Below are 23664 nucleotides of genomic sequence, written 5' to 3'. Positions count from 1 at the left end.
CCAAACCCAGGTGAAGATTAATAGCATTGAGGTTCAAAGCTTGCTTTTCTTTCTCTCCTCCCCCTCTCTTATCCTAGTGATAGGGATAGAATTTTGAGAAGAGATTCCAAAGCCAAAGACTGGAAAAAGTCTCTCAAGGAGCTAAATGTCAAACAAAATCTGCCAACCCACATATCATCATTGGTCTGTTTATGGGAAGATTATAATTGATTCTAAGAGGTGTTAATCATGTTACTGACAACCATGGCTTCCCCCAGTTCACATAGTATTTTGTGATCATGATCACTGACCTTATAATGACAAGGTTCTAGGAGATATATGTGTGTGTGTGTGTGTGTGTGTGTGTGTGTGTGTGTGTGTGTATACATATATATGTTCAATAACATTATTTGGTATATCAGTACACAACTGTTGACAATTTCTTTCAGTCCCTTTTTCCCCAACTAATCCAATTATTTTAGTATTATTGTAGCTCAGGGACCCATAGATATTTGCTTTTTGTGTGATTTGATTGGTTGGAAGTGAGAAGAATCAGATTGTAACAGTCTTGTGGCCTTTTGTACTCAAAGTGTGGTCCATGGACCTGCAGAGCTTGTTGCAACTGCAGTAGCTTCTGCTGTGCCCCAGGTAAACTAAATTCCTTAGCTTAACAAGACCTTCAGGTGATACTTACGTACTTTAAAGTTTGAGAAGTATTAAATTAGATCAGTGAGTCTTAGAGCCAGCCATAAATTATAGTCATCTGGGGAAATTTTAATAACTATTATGTCTGGGTTTCATTTCTGACCATTTGAATCTAATTCTCTGAGGCAGCTTCTGGACATCAGATTTTTTAAAAAGCCTACTAGGTGATTCTGTTGTGCAGCCAGGGCAGAAAATCACTGCACCTAAACAAATGACTTTATTTGTTAAATATTTATTATGCATCGATTATGGGCCAGTTTTTGTGCTAAGAGGGATGCCATGTTGAACAACAAAGGCAGAACTCTTGGCCTCCTAGAACTTTTAGCCTAGTGACTTCCAGCCACAGTTATTAAACAACAACAAAAATATAAAAACCTTATGACCTCGTATTATGAATGCTAAGGAAACCTGGGGAAACACTCTAGTTTGAGGAAGTCTTTACTATGTACATAGTGAAGAATGAGGATGTGGGAGGAAGATGACAGAAATTATGGAGGACATTAACTCAGAGGAAGGCACATCACAAATTGTTGAGTAGGAGTGCCCTACCCGAGGACCTCCTGCCCAGGGCGTGCACCCCACGGGATATATCTTACACTTCAGGGATTGCTTCTAGGCACCTAGGCTGTGTTAGAGGGGACTTTTTATAATTTATCTTTCCAGAACTTGTGTTTTCTCTTAAATTCATCACCCCAGAGGCTAGCACTATTTTCTAATCTTATGAGCTTGCAGTAGCCCAGCTCTTATCCTTCCCTAGACATACCCCAACTCCCCAACCAGCTCTCCCTTTTGGGTCCACAGAACATTGTAGCTGTAGTGTGGTACCTGCACAAGATTGCACGAGATGATGGTGGGCACATCTTTGTACAGAACCATCAAGGCCTCATCAAAATTTTGGATTTACACTCAGCACAGAAGAGAACCATTGATCCTTCCATGTATATTCTATTTACCCTCTGATTTACATTCCAAAGACCTGAAGAAGCTATTGAGATTGAATTAGAGTAGGTAGAGTGGTAGATGAATGGATGTGGAGAAACTATGTGGAGTCAGTTACAGTAATTCAGGTGAGAAGTGATGATATTTAGACTTAGATCAGTCACAGTAGAAATAATGTGAATTCAAGATATAGTTTTAAACTAGGTGAGGTCTTATCCAAACAAACAAACTGTAGTGACAGCAAAATTCTCACTGAAATCCATCAACCTCTGATACTAGAGAATCTGAAGGCAAAAGTATGAATCCAAAATTCAAGAGGAGTAAAAATATGAAAATAGCTTAGGCTGTACTGGAGATTCTGAGCAGGAAAAGTATGTGATATATGTTAATTCCCATTTTTTCCTCAGGAAGTGTAGCCACACACGACAAGCTTTTTTATCATTTGAATCAGTACTCTGAAACTTTTCCTAGGAATCTATATTTGGAGAAGCGAGGAAGTAAACATAAGATGTTCCTCACTTCCTTGGCCAGTGTAGTGCTGTGAGTGATGGGGAGTGTACACGATGAGGCTGGACAGATGTTATAGAGCCTTAATGCCTTACTAAGGATCCTTGGGAGCCCAACTGTATAACTGAGGGAAAAATGGGGCCCATAATATGTGTGTTACCCTAAAAGCACATGACATACAGAGGAATCCATACCAGGGGTCTGCATTACTCCTAACTCTGGTTTCTCTTCATGTGCTGGCATTGTCTCCAATTAAATAGTACTTTCTAAGGAGACGTAAAGGAATGTAGTACATTTTTTCTCCCAGATATTCCCTTCTCTAGCCACTTGCTGTCTCTGTTCATCTACAGCCACTTAAGCCATAGAACCAAGATAAGATTTATCTACTCCTCCTTTTCTCCCTCTTTAGGGTCCTCATTCTCCTTTTAACTAATTTTCTGATTCAAAATAAAATTTGCTTTTACACTAAGGACTCTTTTTCAAATATTTAACAGAATATGTATATGGAATTCAGTCATGGCTGAGAACTTTTCTGTCATCTATACATTTCTTTGTTCTAGAAAATCTGGTTGGAAATTTATTTCTTATTTAATAGTTTCTTGCTTCTCAACCCTTTGAAAAGTGAAATAGATTTTACTGTGAAAAGCATAGTTATTGTGAAAATAAGAACCTTTAAAGGAACTCTCTGTGGTTTTAACCGATAGTATGAGCTACCGTTAATGTTCTATACTAAAAATAGGTATTTACACATGGAATTAAAAACTCCTGTGGGATTATTCTGCTGGAATGGCAAACAGATGATTGTTCAAGTAAAACTGAAGCATGAAGTGTGGATGATATATTTTCAAGTGGATATAAAAAGACCAGTTGGCAGTTGCTTTGAAAGGATAGACATCAGAAGTGAAACATTATCTGTGTCAGAGCCTACTGTTAAATTTTAAACAGATCTTTCCAAGTGCTTTTCTGTTTTCTTCACCTCCAATTTGGTCTGTAGAGTCTTAAGCCTCATAGGTGAGAACCTAGACATCTGAAGACTAGAGAAATACTTGGAATTGAGTTTTATCTTCACTGTGAATGAAAAGGATGGGGGACTTTCTGGTCTGAAGTCATGATACAATTTAACAAACATCTCTCCACAACACATAGTGTAAAATAGGGTTAGCATATGATTTAGATTATCTAAAGAGCTTTATTCCCTGGATGTGCTCAGAAGAGAAATTGTAATCATGCACTTGTTGCTATTGTTGTTTTCATTATTTTTTTAAACAATAATACAGTAGTCCTGGGTATAGTGCTTTTTGTTTCTATCAAAACTTACTCTCTGAAGGAAAAAAAGGGTGGGGGAGTTGGTACATAAAGAACACTCTGGTTAAAGAACATCTTCATTAATTTTGGTTAATGCAGTTTTAAGAAACATATGTAAAACATTCTGTCATGTATTTATAGCAGGGAAGACAGGATTTGGAGACATAAAGATATAAGTTCAGGTCTTAGATCTACCATTTTTTAATCCAGGTGATCTTGGCCGTGTCACTTAATTTCTCTTTACTCTAACCCTCATTGGTTCAGTAAGAATAATATGGTCATTAGGATGATTAAATTACATAATATGTGGCTATTTAAAAAGCTTAAGAGGTGGATAAATAAACTGTGGGACATCCAAACAATGGAATATTATTCAGCACTAAGAAGAAACAAGCTATTAATCCGTGAAAAAACAGAGAGTTTCAAAGCAGAAACAGAGACACAGACGTAGAGAATAAATGTATGGACATCAAGGGGGGAAATTGTGGGTGGGATGAACTGGGAGATTGGGAGTGACATATATACACTAATAAGTATAAAACAGATAGCTAATGAGAATAGCACAGAGAACTCATTTCCACTCTAAAACAGTAGAAACTAACACAACATTGTAAAACAACTATACCCCCAATAAAAAAATAAAGAGAGAAAACAACAGGAAGGAGACTCAAATGTATATTACTAAATGAAAGGAGCTAATCTGAAAAGTCTACATACTTTATTATCACAACTATATGACATTCTGGAAAAGGCTAAACTATGGAGACAGTAGAAGGATCAGTGGTTGCCATGGGTAATGGGGGAAGAGAGATGAAAAGGTGGAACACAGGATTTTTAGGGCAGTGGAAACATTCTGTATGATATTATAACGTGGATATGTGCCATTTTACATTTGTCAAAACTCAAAGAAGGTACAATACAAAGATTGAACCCTAATGCAAACTATGGACTTGGGGTGATAATGATGTGTCAGTGTAGGTTCATCAGTTGTAAAAACTATACCACTGGGGCTTCCCTGGTGGCGCAGTGCTTGAGAGTCCGCCTGCCGATGCGGGGGACACGGGTTCGTGCCCCGGTCTGGGAGGATCCCACATGCCGCGGAGCGGCTGGGCCTGTGAGCCATGGCCGCTGAGCCTGCATGTCCAGAGCCTGTGCTCCGTAACGGGAGAGGCCACAGCAGTGAGAGGTCCGCGTACTTCAAAAAAAAAAAAACTAAACCACTGTGCTGTGGGATATTGATAGTGAGGAAGGTTGTGCATGTGTGTGGACAGGGTGTATATGGGAACCCTTTGTGCTGTTCACTCAATTTTGCTGTGAACCTAAAACTTCTCTAAAAACACAGTTTATTAATTAAAAAGAGAAAGGTATCAACTATTATTGTTATCATAAACTTTTAAAGTTAGTGAACAAGTTCTCTATTGAAGAATATAGTGAATAATGGAAAGGTGATCTGTGTCATTCATATATTTATATTTATATATATATATATGATAAGGCAAGGAGGAAATGGAAAATGAGCTATGAGAGAGGGAGAGAGAGAGAGATTAGGCAGAATTAATTTATCACATGCTTCACTTCCCTGAATTTAGAAAATGCCTCTTCTTGGGAAACCTTTATGCTGGTGGCAGCGTAGGGAACAGTTGAAAAACTTGTCTTCCTTTGTGGGGCAGAGCCCATTTGCCTTCTGAATCTAGGGCCCAAATTTATAGTCTGAAGTCTCTGACTCCATGTTTCTTAGGTTTTTTTGCTGCCACTGATTTTGTCTTCATTGTTTTGGGTGTGGTTTCCATATATTTCTGTCTGAATTCCATGGACTTCTCTGAACTGCCTACTCCTCTTATTGTTGACTTACATCCTTGGAGTAAATCTTTCAAATGTTAACTGCCTTGAAAAGGTCAGGTACTGAAAACCTGTAGATAATTGGTCCTTTGGGCAGGTGTGTATTCTATCCAGAATAAAGGGAATGATGGAAGGAAAATCCTCTCATTGAGTTAAATGGGCAAAATGGGGGCAAGAGATGGAAGTGATTTCTTATTATTATTTACATAACTTTGAGGTAGACTAGAAATTACCTGAAAGTTGGCTAATCTAAATTACTTCCATGAATTTTAAAAATCATTGGCTTTCAAAGTTTCCTTAGGACTGGAAAATAGTTTCATGGTTTAAACATCAATTTTTCTTTTTTACCTTAAATTTCTAAATGTGTCCTGATTACCATTCTTACTGGAAAGAAGACTGCTCCAATCAGAACAAACATTTATGGAACAATTACTGTATGCAAGGCTTTGTGCATTGTTCTGTCTCTCCTTCTAAGAAACATAGGAAATAGCTACTATGATAATCCTCATTTTTTTTTTTTGCGGTATGCGGGCCTCTCACTGTTGTGGCCTCTCCCGTTGAGGAGCACAGGCTCCGGATGTGCAGGCTCAGCGGCCGTGGCTCACGGGCCCAGCCCCTCCACGGCATGTGGGATCTTCCCGGCCCGGGGCACGAACCCGTGTCACCTGCATCAGCAGGCAGACTCTCAACCACTGTGCCCCCAGGGAAGCCCGATAATCCACATTTTACAGATGTGGGAACTGAGTCATAGATGTTCCATAACTTACCTGAAGTCAGTCAATTATTATATCGTGATATTAGGATACAGAACCTAACTCTGCCTAACTTAATTTATGCTGCCATGCTTCCCCCACCAAAGACTTTGAAGAAATAGTTCTTAATTCTACAAGATAGGAGTAAGAAGGACTTTATGACGAGTTGATTTTTCAAAATGGAGAGTAACTCTAGCTAGCAACATTTACTTCTGCGAACCACCAGGAAATTTAACAGCACCAATTCAGTATCTTGTTAATAGTTCCCATTTAATATCACTGCTTGACATGATAGTGACTTGCTTTTTATCATATTTCAGCTCCAGTTGAGAGTTCTGAAATGTTGAAATAGCATCACCATATGGATAATTACTAGATGTGCATTTTTGCAGCTGTTTTGAAGAGAAATAATTAGATGCAGTGTACCACTTGCTTGTTTTATTTGTCTTTGATATTGTTCTGTAGGTGTTGTAAAAGAATTAAAAGGAAATGGACTGTTAAAAAAACACAGAATAGGTCATAAGATTTTACAAAGAGAGATTCAGGGGAGTGCCATTGAACTATATCACTGAATTAGAGGAAACAATCATTGCACTGTAACATAGTGTTAAGAACATAGGCTTTTAAACCAGATTGCCTCTGCCTTTATCAATGTTCTTTGCAAGTTCATTTCTCACAGCCCCTTCCATCAAGAGGTGGAATCTATTTCTTCAGCCACTGAACCTGGTTGGCCTTGTGATTGGCTTTGGCCAATAGAATGTGACAGAAGCAAAGCTAGGGACACTAGTCTTGCATGTTTCCTGTCCTTCTTTCATTATTCTGCCACCATAGCCATGAGAACAAGCCTGGGTTACCTTGCTAAAGGATGAGATACCATGTGGAACAGAGATGAGCAGTCCTAACTGAACCGTCTTAGACCAGCCAGCTCCCAACAGACATGGCAGCCGACCACAAGCACATGAATGATCTAAACCAAAATAACCAAGCCTGATGGAAAGAATCATTCACATGAGCCTAGTCCAAATGGCCAACCCACAGACTCATGAACCATGAGTCTTAAAATGATAAACCGTCTGAAAATTTTATTTTAAGCCATTAATTCTATCTGGGGGGAGGGGAGTGGAGAGGGACGTGGTTGTTATGTAGCAAAATTGATACATCTGGGTTCAAATCCCTGTTCTAACATACTACATTTGTGACCAGGTTAATTAACCATCTAGTGACAGATTTCTCATCTGTAAAATGGGGATAATGTGGTGGTGATTAATGTTTAGATATTTGTAGTCCTTTTCCTGTGAGCACCTGATACAACCACAGCTTCTCTCAGGCCCCTTGAAGTTAGGTGTGGCCAGGTAACTTGCTTTGCCCAGTGAAACATGAGTGGAAGTCTTTAAAAGTGCTTGTGAAATTCAAAATCTTTCTTTCCCTTACAATCACAATGTTCCAGATAGAGAAGGCCTATCATCTTGTGTCCTGAAGTAAGAAGAAGATAATTCTGAAGCCCTTTTCCAACTCAAAATGGACATTGAAAATTTGAGATTATTTGTTACCACTGTAAATTCCAGCCTATACTGGTTGGTACAGAAATTAATAGTACTCTTCTTATAAGGTTGTTTTGTGACAATATGAATAAACCTAGCCCTAAGCACAATTCCTAACACATCTAAAGTATTCTATAGTAACTAATCTTAATACTGCCTTACCAGATAACAAAACAAAATCCTTGGGAGATAGGATGTACAGGTTTCTTTTAAAAATAGTTATTTTCTTAATGGATATTCAGGCACCATTTTAATATCATCCTACGATAAGTCAGGGCTCAAAACTTTTATCTGTTCGCTGTACCAAGAAAATACAGTATAATTGAAGCTTAATATTATTCGCTTCATCTTCAGCTCTATAAACTTAATATATTAGTTCTTTCACTTTTTAACTCACAGTAATTTTAAAATTATCTTAGGGAGTTAAGGATTATGATTAATATATATATTTGTAATGCTTTTCCAGTGTTTGTTTTAGATTACTTTTTAATTTATCACTATCACTTTACTGTAGCTCTCCAGAAAGATCTGGGTATGAAAGTGAATGTTTATTGCACATTTATGTGTGATTTCGGGAGGGCAAGCCTTCGACAGGCTACTCCAATTTCACAAGGTTCTAGTTTCCATAGCATGTAAAGCCTCATCCTTAAATATCTGACTTGTGAAAGACATGTATATGCTCTATAGCTATGTAACATGTATATGCTATGTAGCTATGTATCTATGGGCCATGATTACAAAGAAGCATATTTTAGTTCAATAAAAGAAAGAATGGTTTAAACAATAGAAGTTTATGATAGTGAAGAAAAAGGTACCCTAGACCTGTGTTCTCAGCTGGAAGAAATGTTGCCTCTAGCAGATATTTGGTGATTGCCATTACTCAATGGAAGATGTAGTTACTGACATCTAGTGGGTAGAGGCCAGGGATGCTGCCAAACATCCTCCAAAACACAGGAAAGCCCCCCAATAAAGGATTATCTGGCCCAAAATGTCGATAGTGCTGCTCTTGAAAAAACTCTGGTCCAGAGCCTAGACTTTGAGCCTGAATATGTTTAAGCAGAGGCTGTCAGAGATGCTATATTGTTCTTGAGTTGAGTATAAACCCCTTTCAATACATGAACAACAACCATAATGATTAGTTCATTCCTGGGTATTTGCTGTGTTGTGGGCAGCAATTATGCCATTTCACCCTCACAATGTACTAGGAATCCCTAATTCTTTCATTTTATGGGTTTTCATTATGATTGGGACTAGATAGAGAACCATAAGTTTGCAAGAAGAAACCAATCATATTAGTAGGGGTTTCTGTGACTCTCCGTGCCTTCCCTTTGTTTTTGGCATATTTCTTTCCTAGGCCAGTCTTCTATCCTCCTCACTGATAATGCAACAGGGAGACAGAGTGACAGGCTGGAAAAGTCATGGTCCACAGGAAATACTTTCTGAGACTGGTGTTCTTTACCTAGCACCATACGACATTGAAGAGGTGGACAAGTCTTGATGGAAACTCTCTAGAATTTCTAGATAACTGGTGTGGCCCATTTGTCCTGGAGTCGAATGCCCAGGTCAATTTTCCTTCAGCTGTATTCTCAAATAGATGGGCCTGTCCTTGTGTCCTCCATTCCAACTTCTCTTTCTGTGAGGTTAAGTGTATCAGGTTCTACAATGATTGTCGTCTTCTCTCACTTTATTTCCAAGTAGGTGCCAGAAGACATGGAGAGAAATAGAGATGCGAGTGGTAAATGGTTGGGGGAAAAAGGATCAGAACTCAGCCTGAAGAAACAAAAAGAGGGAATTCCCTGGTGCTCCAGCGGTTAGCATTCTGTGCTTCCACTGCAGGGGGCACAGGTTCGGTCCTTGGTCGGGGAACTAAGATCCCGCAAGCTGTGTGGTGCGGCCCAAAACAAAGAAAAGAAAAAAAGAAAGAAATAAAGGGATAGATCAGTTCAACACAAATTTACTAAGCACCTGCTGAATACCAGTTTCTATATTAGGTCCTGGGTGGGGATACGTAAAGGGATAGGTGAGGTCTTATCAACAGGGAACGTAGCAAAATTAGTATCTTACAGGTCTTATCACTTATTCACATGAGCAACAGATGTATCATGATACATGTTCATTATTTCATTCAGTAAACATTTACTGGAGTCTTACTATATGAAAAGCACAGCCCTAGGCACAAGAATATAGCCTAGAATGATGTAGGCATGTTTGCTGTCCTCATGGATCTTATGCCGTGTGGAAACTTAAGCGACAGGGGTAAACACAGGGTGTTAAAGACACACAAAGATATAGCTTTAATCTAGTCTGGGTGTGCAATGTGGGAAGAAGGATAGGGCAGGCTACTTGGGATGGATGTTGACCAATAATGAATTTTGAATATTAGGAAATAGTTATTTAGGTGAAGAAGACATGGAATGGAATTTCAGGCAGAGTATTTGGAATAAACAAATCATGGATATGTGAAATGACATGGTTCCTGTGGGGTAACTACTGTGAGTTTAGAAATTATAGAACTCAAAAATGGAAGTTGGAAAATGAGAGGAATTATAAAGGTAGATTGGGGCCAAGTTTTTGCTATATATTTAGATAGATAGATAGATAGATAGATATATGGATGGATGGATGGATGGATGGATAGACGATAGATCAATTGATTGTGTTGATTGTGGTGTGTTCTGTCATAATAGAGGGACTAGTGATATAATTGAGGTAGGAAGCCACACTTCAGGGTTCGTTATTATGGCCCAATAATTGAGGACAGAACTGAAGCAGGGTTGTTAAAAATGGATAGGGACAGACAGGATTTCTAGAAATATCAAGGAAGTAAAATTGATCACGTGCCCTGGTTATTCGTGGGGATGGGGCATACCTGGACTTTTCTCTCTTCCTTTCTTTCTGTTGTATACCACTTTTTTTTCCTTTACTACTCATTGAGGACGAAATAAGTGGAGGACATTATAAAAATCCAAAGTACTCTCACACCTCTCACAACCCCACCCAGACATATATGTATTTTGCAAACTTCCAAAGTTTTGGACCAAGAACACTAACACACAGGTATTCCAATAAATTCACAAGGCAGTCAACAGTTATTTTTATAGATAGTAATGTCCAATATACATTTAAATTAATAAATCCACATCTGTGATGTTAATGTAAAATTTGAGTTTCTGATATTAAAAAAACATGTCAACAATGAGAAAGCTTTACCTAGAGTGTGTGTAGTATATTCAATTTATTTGAACATAAATCTCGTGGGAAATCAGGCATCTCTGAAAAGTTTCCTGTAGGTAATGGAAATAAAACGAGTCTTCATTTTGAAATACAACAAACATTAACACATACAAAGAGTCCCAAGAAGGGGTGGCCATAATAAACTAGTCAACATACATTAACCTATCAAGTGCTGCCCATGATAATTAGGTATTTTTATGACTGATAAGTTTTTGGCAGTTTTAAGTGTCAAACTGAGCCCAGTTGGAGGTGAACTATTTTTGACATTTAGTAAATGGCAGCCCATTTTTATAATTGTAAATATGCTCTAAAGTATAGACTTGACAGGGAAAAAGTTGAAAAGATCAAAAGATTTTCTGAGGCTTCCTTTTTTCATTTTTACTCTTCCGGTATACAGAGTAGTTTTAAGAATACCTATGAGGACTTCCCTGGTGGCGCAGTGCTTAAGAATCCACCTGCCAATGCAGGGGACACGGGTTCAAGCCGTGGTCCGGGAAGATCCCACATGCCGCGTAGCAACTAAGCCCCTGCGCCACAACTACTGAGCCTGCGCTCTAGAGTCCGCGAGCCACAGCTACTGAAGCCCACGAGCCACAACTACTGAAGCCCACGTGCTTAGAGCCCGCGCTCTGGAACAAGAGAAGCCACCGTGATGTGAAGTCCACACTGCAACAAAGAGTAGCCCCTGCTCACCGCAACTAGAGAAAGCCCGTGTGCAGAAACAAAGACCCAACGCAGCAATAATAAAATATAAAATGAATAAATAAATCTTAAAAAAAAAGGAAGACCTATGAGTACTATAGAAAGTATATAACATAGAGGCTATATACAGGGACATTATATATGCTTTTTCTTTAACATCTTGAGCAGTTTTTCCTACTTCTCTCTTTCACTTGAGATACACATTTGTTTGCTGTGACTATCATTATTTCAGATCTATACTTCTATGACAGAGCATTTTAGTTAGATCCAATACAGTATGGTTCTTATTCTAATTACCAAATCCTAGTCATTTGGCTGGTCCCAAACATTAACTAGGGAGTGACTTAGTATCCCACCAATGATGTTATGAAAATAGCTTTTGAAGTTTAAAAAACCACTCTAACACCTTTGTCTCATAATAACTCATAAATCTGTTTAATCTGATGAATATCATTCATTCAGTAATATTGAGCATATATAATGTACCATTCATATACATTTTTCTTATTATTGATATGAAATAGATATAGAAAGGTTGTGATTTCATCTAAGGTTATATTTTGGCACAAGCCAAGGTAAAAATAAACAGCTAATAAATCACAGTGTCACTTTGATTTTCATGGGCCTGGCACTGTGCCACACACTGAGGGAGATTAAAAACATGTACAAACCATGAACTGTGTTCTCAAGGACCTTAGGATCTATTTGTGAAGGGAGATCTAACATATGTAGCAACTAGGTTGTAATGTCTAATAGTATTATGTAGTATTTAAATGCATCCTGACTATGAGTATCAAGAGAGAAGGCAAATTAGTGTAAGAACATTACCTCTCATGCATAGCTACTTTTGGTTTATTCTGCATGGTGATAGGATTCCTAGATTTTCCTGAAAATATTATCTACCACACTATATCCATATTTTCCCATGGTAACTAGCTGATGCTAATTAAGTGAGGTGCCCTTTAGACTAAGCATGTGCTTCTCATGTTGCCACAGTCTCCACCAATCCCTATTGCCTTTCTGACACCAGGGCTGAATATAAGTGGCTTTTGATCATAACAACTGTGCTGCTGTTTCTCTTATATAGAGCAAATTGGTTCCTCTATGTGTGTCTCCAGTAAGAGCGAGGGAAAAAAATATAAGAATTTGGCAGATCCTTGTGTTTTAGATTAAAATGAGAGCCAGTTTCCAGGGAGAAATTATAGTCCTCCATGCTCAGTATACAAAAGTATGCTTTTATTTAAATTATGTTGCCCATTTCACTCTTATGTGCCTTGTCCCTAAGGACATTTGATTTTGAATTGCTGAGGTAGAAAAATATCCTGGAATTTCAAGTAATTAGAAAAATCTTATGTGTAGAACATAAGCCAAGCATGACCTTGAGGAATGAGGTAGGCAGGCTATACAGAGGAATACAGACATATGAGGAGATCGAGCATGTGGAAAGGCTTGGTAGTGAAGCAACTAGTATGGTGTGCTTATTGTTTATAGAAAAAATCATCTAGCGTGAACAGATGATTCATAATAAATCGCAGCAGCAGCAGTTACGATTGGCTCCTCAGGGAGTGTGGATAAAGGTTCAAAGCTCTCAAAAGTCACATAGTGGACTTGGAACCTGGGATTCCAGATATTAAGAAATGACTATCACTACTTCAGCAGTGAAGTGATCTGATAAGTATAGCGCTTACAGAAGACAATGCTGGAACAATATTGGGATGAATTAGACAGGGACTAACATTATAATCAGGGAATTTCCATTGTCTGGAGATTATTGGAGTTTAGACATGATGTGATAAAATTTGATAGCGATAGAAAATATGTGCAGAATGTGCTATCTGGGAGAAACATTTAAAGGAAAGAGCAGAATGAGGACCGATGCAGAGAAATGCACCTGGGGTCAATGCCTCAAATTTGTTAGCAGAAAAGAGGAGCTAGATATCAAGCAAAGGAAATAGAGAATTGCAGAGAAGTGGGGAAGAAAGTAAGGTTAAGTATGTCACAGAAGCCAATAGAAGAGTGAATTTTAAGCAAGGAAGATGTAGTCAGTAGTGTGAACATATTTCAGACAGGCCAAAGGTGAAAATAAAATTAAATATATCCTTGTTCATTTGAAATCACATCTGTGGCCAATTCCTCCTAGAGGGTAAATAACAACCAGTGTATTGGTTAGGCTTTCTCAGAAGTGCAATAATCCTTTCAAGTTATTGAGCTAACTCTTTCTTCATTGTGTTAGTTATGAATAAGAAGAAGCCTATTAACCCAAAAGGTTAATCTAATTTAAGAGTTCTTTCCCAGCTGCCTTAAATAAAACATATAATAAAGAAAGGGCTTTCTGAACATCCCAGGAAATGCAAGGCAAATTAGGGAGTGAGAGTTCATTGTGTGTTGGAATTACCAGGAGAAGTTCACTTGAAAGTGTGAGGTCGGAACAGCATTTTGGAAGATGGGTGGGAAGTGAAAAAGCTGTAAAAGGCAGGGATAGTGCCTCATCAGCTGTGCCTGACTTCAGTTAAGGTGAGGGAGGACACAATGAAAATTCAGAAACAGAGTTATGTTATTACTTTCTTTTTTCTGAAAGTCTTTCCTGCTATTGATGAGATTCAGTCTTATCTATAAAAGTTGAGAGTGGTTTTATTTTTCTATTTGACTTAACTAATCATGAAATTTTATCTCCCACCAGCATGCCTAGAGTCTTTGGCTGGATTTTTCAGCTAAAGGAGAAGCAACTTTAAACCTAATAACCATCCTATGCTTTCCAATGCAATGGCTACTAGCCACATACAGCTATTAAAATTAAAATTAATTAAAACTAAATAAAGTATAAAATTCACTTCCACAGTTGCCCTAGCCAACATTTCAAGTACTTATTAGCTATATGTAGCTAGTGACTACTGTATTGGACATTGCAGGATGATATTGGAAATAAATGAACATTTCCATCATCAGAGAATGTTCTACTGGATAGCACAAACTGCTTACTTATATTAGTAGCTGCCCTGTGGTTGAAGATGGTTGATTTTGCTTCTAAGAACAAGGTTATAAGAATTGAGGCATAGGAATCATTTTTGTACTGTGATGCTAGGTGGTTTATTTAATCATTGATTAGTTTATCAATTCAGCAAATATATATTGGGCACTCACTCTGCATCAGGCACTGGGCTTGACTTCTGGGATACGATAGTTACCCCAGAAGAAATAGATCCATGTCTTTCAGGGAACTTTGGGTCCAATAAGAGAGACACTCTTTAATCAAGTTGTCACTCAAACAAATGTAAAATTACAATTGCTGTCTGCAAAGGAGAAATACATGGTTCCACGAGAGGATAGCTATTTGTCCTAAACAGTCAGGGACTCCTCCCCTGTGAATATGAGGTGAAATCTGAAGGTCAGGTAGGACTTTCCTAGATATGAGAGAATAATATAGTAGGAGGACTAGAGAGGCATGGAGACTATTTTTAGCAGAGAAAACTATATATAAAGTCACTATGGAAGGAGAGAGCAAGGCACATTCAAAAGGCTGAAAGAGAGTTCATGCCTGGTTACTTCTTTGGTTTTAAATTTAATCTTATGAAAGTTGGCCTCAGCAGTATGAGTTTAAATTGGGCATCCCATCAGTTTAGTAAGAAGTGTTTGATTTTTAAGTCAACATTAGAATACTAGACACTAGGACTTTATTTTTTCCTAAAACAACACTGGGTACTGAAGTCCCAACAGTGGTTGATAGTTAAAGATAATTATTGTTGATCTGTAAATAATTCAAAGCAATAGACATTTCTTAGTGGTACTGTTGATCCATAATATATTTGAAGAAATAGACACTTCTTAGCAATTAAACATTAATCACTTTCTTCAGTAAGCCCTTTTCTCATTGTGTTCACCTCTTAACCATCTTGGCCCAAATCAGTCTTCCTACAGAAAATAATCCAGTTTCAAGTCCTGTTAAATTACTACCATCATCAATGAGGAAATAACCCATGCGGAACACACTCTGGAGTGGAAAAACACATTTATACTAATAATACAAAAGCTGTACTGTGAAATTAGGTATAATGCTACAGTTACTGTGATCAACCTCCTATCCTCTGTAGTGGAAAGTCACGAGGACACACTGTAGTACAAACCCATGGACACAAGGTTTCCATGGTTGCTCAGGCAAATAAAATGCAGCTCTTGATAAAAGAGTAAAGGTGACATTGGGACTTGTTCAAAGCCAAAGCAAAATCGTGTTGCACAACTTGCTCATAAAACAGCCTTTTATTTATTTATTTTTAATTTTTAAAAATTAATTAATTAATTTAAAAACATCTCTATTGGAGTATAACTGCTTTACAGTGGTGTGTTAGTTTCTGCTTTATAACAAAGTGAATCAGTTATACATATACACATGTCCCCATATCTCTTCCCCTGCATCTCCTTCCCTCCCACACTTGCTATCCCACCCCTCTAGGTGGTCACAAAGCACTGAGCTGATCTCCCTGTGCTATGCAGCTGCTTCCCACTAGCTATCTATTTTACATTTGGTAGTGTATATATGTCCATGCCACTCGCTCACTTTGTCCCAGCTTATCCTTCCCCCTCCCCGTATCCTCAAGTCCATTCTCTAGTAGGTCTGTGTCTTTATTCCCGTCTTGCCCCTAGGTTCTTCATGGCGATTTTTTTTTTTTAGATTTCATTTATATGTGTTAGCATACAGTATTTGTTTTTCTCTTTCTGACTTGCTTCACTCGGTATGACAGACTGTAAGTTCATCCACCTCACTACAAATAACTCAATTTATTTTCTTCTTATGGCTGAGTAATATTCTATTGTATATATGTGCCACATCTTCTTTATCCATTCATCTGTCGATGGGACACTTAGGTTGCTTCCATGTCCTGGCTATTGTAAATAGAGCTGCGCTGAACATTTTGGTACATGACTCTTTTTGAATTATGGTTTTCTCAGGGTATATGCCCAGTAGTGGGATTGCTGAGTCGTATGGTAGTTCTATTTTTGGCTTTTTAAGGAACCTCCATACTGTTCTCCATAGTGGCTGTATCAGTTTACTCTCCCACCAACAAGAGGGTTCCCTTTTCTCCACACCGTCTCCAGCATTTATTGTTTGTAGATTTTTTTTTTTTTTGAGGTACGCAGGCCTCTCACTGTTGTGGCCTCTCCCATTGTGGAGCACAGGCTCCGGACGCGCAGGCTCAGCGGCCATGGCTCACGAGCCCAGCCGCTCCATGGCATGTGGGATCTTCCCGGACTGGGGCACGAACCCGTGTCCCCTGCATCAGCAGGCGGACTCTCAACCACTGCACCACCAGGGAAGCCCTAGACTATTCTTATATAAACTTATATTTTATGGTAGATAGTCTTCAGGCTGTTTTGGGTACAGCACCAAAAAGCACTTGATCAGGTTTTGTAAAAGGATATCTTTTTCATACATAAGCTGATTATAAAATAGAGCAGACTACTCAGAGGCCAGAAATGACCGTTTCTGGGTGACCTCAAACCAGGATTTTAATGAATCACATTCAAATTCATTCATTTCTCATCAGGAGACAAAGCCTTGTGCCTCAGAAAGAGGAAGGCTGCATCACCCAACAGAAAGCTAGGTCCTCAAGAGAGTGATGTGCTCAGAGAGTAAACTAGGAAACAATTTTGTCCCTCCACAGCAGATTATGCAGGCGTGTGTCTATCTTGGCAATAGCTTTTCTGATAATTCCTAAAGAAAAGTCAGGAAGCACATAAATTTCAGGAAATACATATTACTTGTGTAAGCTCAAGTAAAAATTTAGTTTCAAGCAGTTATGGATTGAAAATCATGAACACTTGGCAGAAGCAAACAGAAGTTTTTTTTTCTAAAAAAAAAAAAGGCAGTAGTAAACAAAAAAAATCTTCAAACTGTTTTCATAGCTAGAGTTACAAGTATGAATTTACAAATAAATAGGCAAATAAATAACAAGGAAACAAACCACTTTGAAAGTCAGCAGGAATAGTGGATCAATCCTATAGAACGTATAGGTAGTAGAATGTTCAATACGAAACATAAAATAAGTGGGTTTAACCATTTTAAAGATGTGAAAGATGATATGTAAGAAGAAGCAAATGTTTCATTATGAAAATTGACCAGCGGTGTTTGATAAAAAAAGAAAAATTCGAAAAGTATAATAATTAAAACACAAGCTCAGTGGATATGTTAAGCATCAGATTAAACACTGATGAAGAAAGAATTTATAAACCAGAAGATAGATCTGAATTACCCAGGATAGATGTTAAAGACAAAAAGATAAAATAGAAAAGAAGACTGAGACACAGTGGACAGAATAACAAGTTTAAAGATAGGTCCATTGGAGATCCAGAAGGAGGCAGTGGAGACCAAGGAGTATTCAAGAAGAAATTGTCAAGAATATCAAGATGAGGTGAGAGACATTAATTCTTAAATTCCCGAATTCCAAAATGTTAAATAGGACAAATAAAAATAAATCCATCCTAGACAAATAAGAGTGAAATTACAGAACACCAAAAACCAAAAAAAAAAAAAAAAAAAAAAAAATCTCCCATCAGATTTTAATGGATCTGATGAAAAAAACAGGTGACTTAAGAATAACAAAAATGAACTGAAGGTATAAAGCAGAAACTAACACACCATTGTAAAGCAATTATACCCTAATAAAGATGTTAAAAAAAAAAAAATGAACTGAAGGGCTTCCCTGGTGGCGCAGTGGTTGAGAGTCCACCTGCCAATGCAGGGGACAGGGGTTCGAGCCCTGGTCCGGGAAGATCCCACATGCCGCGGGGCGACTGGGCCCGTGAGCCACAACTACTGAGCCTGCGCATCTGGAGCCTGTGCTCCGCAGCGGGAGGCTGTGATGGTGAGAGGCCCGCGCACTGCGCGCGCACCACGATGAAGAGTGGGCCCTGCTCGCCGCAACTAGAGAAAGCCCTCGCACAGAAACAAAGACCCAACACAGCCAAAAGTAAATAAATACAAATTTATTTTTTTAAAAAAATGAACTGAAAATATATATTTTTAAGAGCAAAAGTGAAAGTGCCATGACTATGATACTAATGTCAATTTGTTACACTGTCTTTATTTTTCAGAAAAGTTTTAGCTTTATAGAAAAATTGAGCAGATAGGACAGACACTCCCTTTGCCTTCCCCCCATCCACACAGTTTTCCTTATTATTAACATCTTGCATTAGAGTGGTATATTTTTTCACAATCAACCAATATTAATAAATTGTTATTAACTAAAGTTCATAGTTTACAGTGAGGGTCAATCTTTGCATTGTACAGTTCTAGCCCCAAAGTAGATTCTACATACACATTTGATTAACTGAAAGTCTTTTGGTGTGTTCTTTCAACCAATGTTGGCATTCCCCGTCCCTGAATTCACAGATCCTCTTCTTCTCAATGATATTCTGACAAACTTTGCATTTCTAAAAATGTATGGACATTTTCTTTAAAAAAACCACACAATGTCATTAACACTCCTAACAAAGTAATAAATATGTTTGGACACTAAAAAAAATTACTCAAAAAGATGATTAGCTGTAATGACAGAATAGAAGAGGAACAGATTTATGTTGAATAATACTTGTTACCTATGTGTCCATGTTTTCCTGTCAATTTTATATTTCACAAGAAACAAACTGTTTCTTTCCCTTTTGGAAATAAAATCTGTATTTCCCAAATGGATATCAGAGTGTGTGTTATAAAGGCAGGGTTGGGGAAGGGAGGATACAGAGAAGATGTCACTGGACGTGAGGTTATGCCGATTAGGATGATGAAAGTTTTTTTTTAAAAAATAGTTGGATGTATTATAGATCTTTTAACAATTGAAATTATGTCAACGAGTAATAGGATACAATTTTCTCTCATAACATATTTTATGTTTCATCTTTTACTGTTTACATGTTTGAAGGTCATAGACATGGTAAAGAATATTAAATGGAAATTAAAACCATTTTTCTGCAGATCACTTAAGTTAATGAAAATGCTGCCTGTATTACTTTTGGAAGCATTGATTGACTGAAATTCGAAGCACTTTTACACTCTGATTTACAGTGCACTCTTTCTATAACCATTATTGATTATGGTTATATACTTTGCTGGTGATAATGTTCATGGATGAAAGATGTTTGATTATTATTCGAATTCTTCTTTCACATTTGTATGCCAATCAAACTGCTTTATTAGTATCAGGGTTTAGGTGAAACAGGCACTTTTTTTGATTATTTTCAAACTTTCATTTAAAAGTTTTTTAGGTAAATGCATTTAAAAATTTATACTCATAATTAAAATTTGATAAATATGTTTACAATACTTTCAATTTATTTTTACATGTATGTGAATCATTTTTGCTGTATTACCCCAAAATTGGAGCAAACTTTTTAAAAAGGCATTTTTTTCTAAGTTGCCACCATCAATTTAGGCAACAGTCTCAAACTCTTCACAAACGGTCTTTGGATGATAAATTAATTCTTATTTTCATCCATGTTCAAGCTCTCAGTGCATGTTTCAAATACATTTTAAAAGTAACTCAAATTGTTTTCTAATATGCTCTGGACTCTTAAGATTGTCCTTTAATTTTGTGAGCCAGTATCTTTCAGTATGGTTTCCTTCCTAATTAGAAAACCAATCATCATGTAAAGTATCAGCTTTCCTCTTGTCAATAAAATCTTCAGTTACAGTGATTGCTTTGTGGCTGCTGCAGTTTACTCACTAATTCTACCAACATTTCCATGGCCCTAGAGGAGAGCAGAGAATTAAATTTGCCACATGTTCTCAATCCCAAAGTACTGTTCCTTCCATAGAAGTCATTTCATTTTATGATTCTATCATAGCATTACTAATTGATTACTAATTAATTCTTCTACATCCTTTTGCCAACTCTCTCAAAATTAAGAGTCTTGGTTAGCATATAAGTACCAGGACAAGTGGGAGTTCCCCAAAGTGCCAGTTGAGGCTGCTCATGTGAAAGCCTCATGGTTGATGGACTACTGCCATTCATTCTCACAGGTCAACACCCAGTGAGCATCAGAACTGTCTAGGTGACTCCAGTGTGTATACTTGGTGGTCATCCATGTGTAAATTCACACACTCTAGCAGTTATCATCTGCGTCTTTTTTTCTTCCTTTATCTTAGAATGATTCTTTCATGTTTAAAAAAAAAACGCTCCTCTTCAGGGGAAAAAAAAAAAAAGAGTCTTAGACTAGATTTTAGTTAGGTTCAATTAAGATATACAATACCTTATTTCACAAAATTCAAATTTTTCTAGTCCTAAGAAAGTCCTGAAAACGTATAATGACATTTGATTTAATTCCAGAACCTCTAAGTATTCAATTAATGATATCCCTTAGAAGGCACAATGTATGCTAAATACAAGAAATTTCATGATGTATTTTTCACTCAGTTGTAAAAATGATCCATCCTGCCCTTAAGATATGTGAAAAAAAATAACAATAGAGAGTCCAAATTTTCTACAAACCACCTCAGTAAGCCAGATATGATGTTCCTCTTAAAATAGCATGGACATTTGAGTACTTAAATAAATTCTTTTTTTTTTTTTAACATCTTTTTGGAGTATAATTGCTTTACAATGGTGTGTTAGTTTCTGCTTTGTAACAAAGTGAATCAGCTATACATATACATGTATCCCCATATCTCCTCCCTCTTGCGTCTCCCTCTTAAATAAATTCTTATTTCTGGTCAGTAGGGCACAAAAAATGTGCTTCAGCCATGTCCTGAGATCCAGTATTAAACAAAACACATTTTGAAAAGGCAACTTGCCACAAAATATAAATAGAGTGCAACAAACATTTCACTCATGTAAAAACCAATGCAGTCAACTCTTGAGCAAACATGTGGGTGAAAGAGAGGTTTGTTCTATCTGAGGAAATTGGCCTAATGCCTGAGCTAGCAGAGCAAGTCACCGAGGAATTGAATACAGCCTTTTGTTGACATATCAAGCATTAAGTATAAAAAAAAAGAAACAGCTTAATCAACCTTAGCTGAACCCTGCTCTAGATACTAAAAAATTCCATCTGTTAACTTTGACCTCCTTGAACACTTTCAGGGTATTTCCTGTAAGAAAACTGCATCCATGGCAGAGGCTCTGTGCCGAAATATGGGCATTGAGAGAGTTGATGTATACACCGAGAGTTCAAATGTATCCTTATCTTCAGGGCTTTCTACCACCTTGTTTCTGTTCCTTCTCTTTACATCCTTTCATTTTGCACATTCCTGGAATTAAATACAGCTTACAGAGGTCATCCTGGGTGTCCTCATAACACAATCACTGAGATCCTTGCATTGTTTCAAATATCCTCAAACCTCCCTCTATCTTATCTAGAAGTAGAAAGCATGGGCAATTCAAGCCAATGTGACTACCAAGACATGTAGGCTGAATATAGCACATTGCCTGAACTATGCATGTTTGAAGTTTAAGTTTGAAGACCCAAATTGGCAATCAAAGCAACATTCTATTTTTGTTGGGTCAGTATCAGTGGGAGTGTCACCAAGCAGTGCTCTAAGTCAACAATAATCAGACTCCAAATTCCTAGTATTCAATGTTATGCAGTTAATTTGTCCATAAGTTATCGGTTTGTTTCTTCAACACTACCTGTTCTTGTAGCATGATTTCATTCATGAAAACTTTTACCACTAAGAACTTTGTCTAGTGCTCATGGCTAATTGGGAAGTGGGGTAGAAAGTGCCAAGGAAGTTATAACCACATTTTCATAACACCCTTTAATTAGGGTGGGATTGCTGGAGTTATTAGTTGTGTTCTTAGCCACATACAAGGTAGATGAAGGTCCTCAGGTAATTGTTTCTAATTTATTCTAATTTCAGTATCTTCATGAGGATTTTCCACCTTATGTGTCCCTTCTGGTACCATTTCTTAATTTCTCTTTATCCTCTATGAAATTAGTTTTCTATGGCTATTGTAAAAAATTACTTTTATCTTAGGGGCTTAAATCACTACACATTTATTCTCTGACTGTGCTGGAGGTGAGAAGTGCAAAATCCCTTTCATTGTGTTCACACCATGGAGTGCCCAGATATTTGGTCAAACATTTTTCTGGGTGTTTCTGTGAGAGTGTTTTGGATTAGATTAATGTTTAAATCAGTAGACTGAGTAAAACAGATTGACCTCCATAATGTGAGTGGGCCTCATCCATACAGTCGATGGCCTAAATAGAGCAAAGAGGTTGACCCTTTCCTAAGTGAGAGATAATTATCTTCCTGCCTGATGGCCTTTGGATTGGGACATCATCTTTTCTCCTGCCTTTTCACTTGATCTGAACATCAGCTCTTCCTGGATCGTAAGCCTGCTGGCCTTTGGGCTGAAACTCCACCATTGGCTCTCCTGGTTTTCAGGCCTTCAGACTCAGACTGGAATTAGACCATCAGTTCTCCTGAGTCCCCAGCTTGTCAACTCACCTTCCCAGTCTTGGGACTTGTCAGTTTCTGTAATTGCATGAGCTCTTTCCTTATAATAAATCATATATATTTATGTATCTATATGCATATCTATCTATCTATATTTTTATGTCTGTATCTCCATGTCTACCACTATCTATATCTATGCATCGTGTTGGTGCTTTTTCGCTGGAGAAGACTGACCAATACACTGGGTTTAGGGAAGAATCCATTTCCTTGCCTTTTCCAGCTTCTAAAACTAATTACTTGCATTTATTGGCTCATAGCCCCTTCCTCCATCTTCCCCTGCTTGAAGATGCAGCAGCATCTTGTTCAGTTGTAACATTTCCTTCTTCTATAGTCAAAACTCCTTCTGCCTTCCTCTTAGAAATTTAGGCCCTGCTAGTTAATCCAGGAGAATCTCCCTATTTCAAAATCCTTAATTAATCACATCCTTTATAAGGTAACATTCACAGATTCCATGGATTAGGACTTGAATATTGTTGGGAGCCATTACTCAGCCTAACACATTCTACAATGATACTTTTTATTTTTTAAGATTATACTGATTACAGGTGATAGAAATCCAGTTGAAGTTTACTTAATCAAAAAAGGGAAACATTATAAGGAGACAGGAAGACCACAAGCAGCCAAAGCCCTGGAAGAATGCTGGGAATAACTATATTCAGAGAAGTGAACATACCTGAATCTTTAATTTTTTCCCCTTACTCCTTTGTACACATCCACATCT

This window comes from Phocoena phocoena, chromosome 10, assembly GCF_963924675.1.
Source record: "Phocoena phocoena chromosome 10, mPhoPho1.1, whole genome shotgun sequence".
NCBI lineage: Eukaryota > Metazoa > Chordata > Mammalia > Artiodactyla > Phocoenidae > Phocoena > Phocoena phocoena.
The sequence above is the reverse complement of the archived record's forward strand: the minus strand, read 5'-3'. Positions refer to the sequence as shown.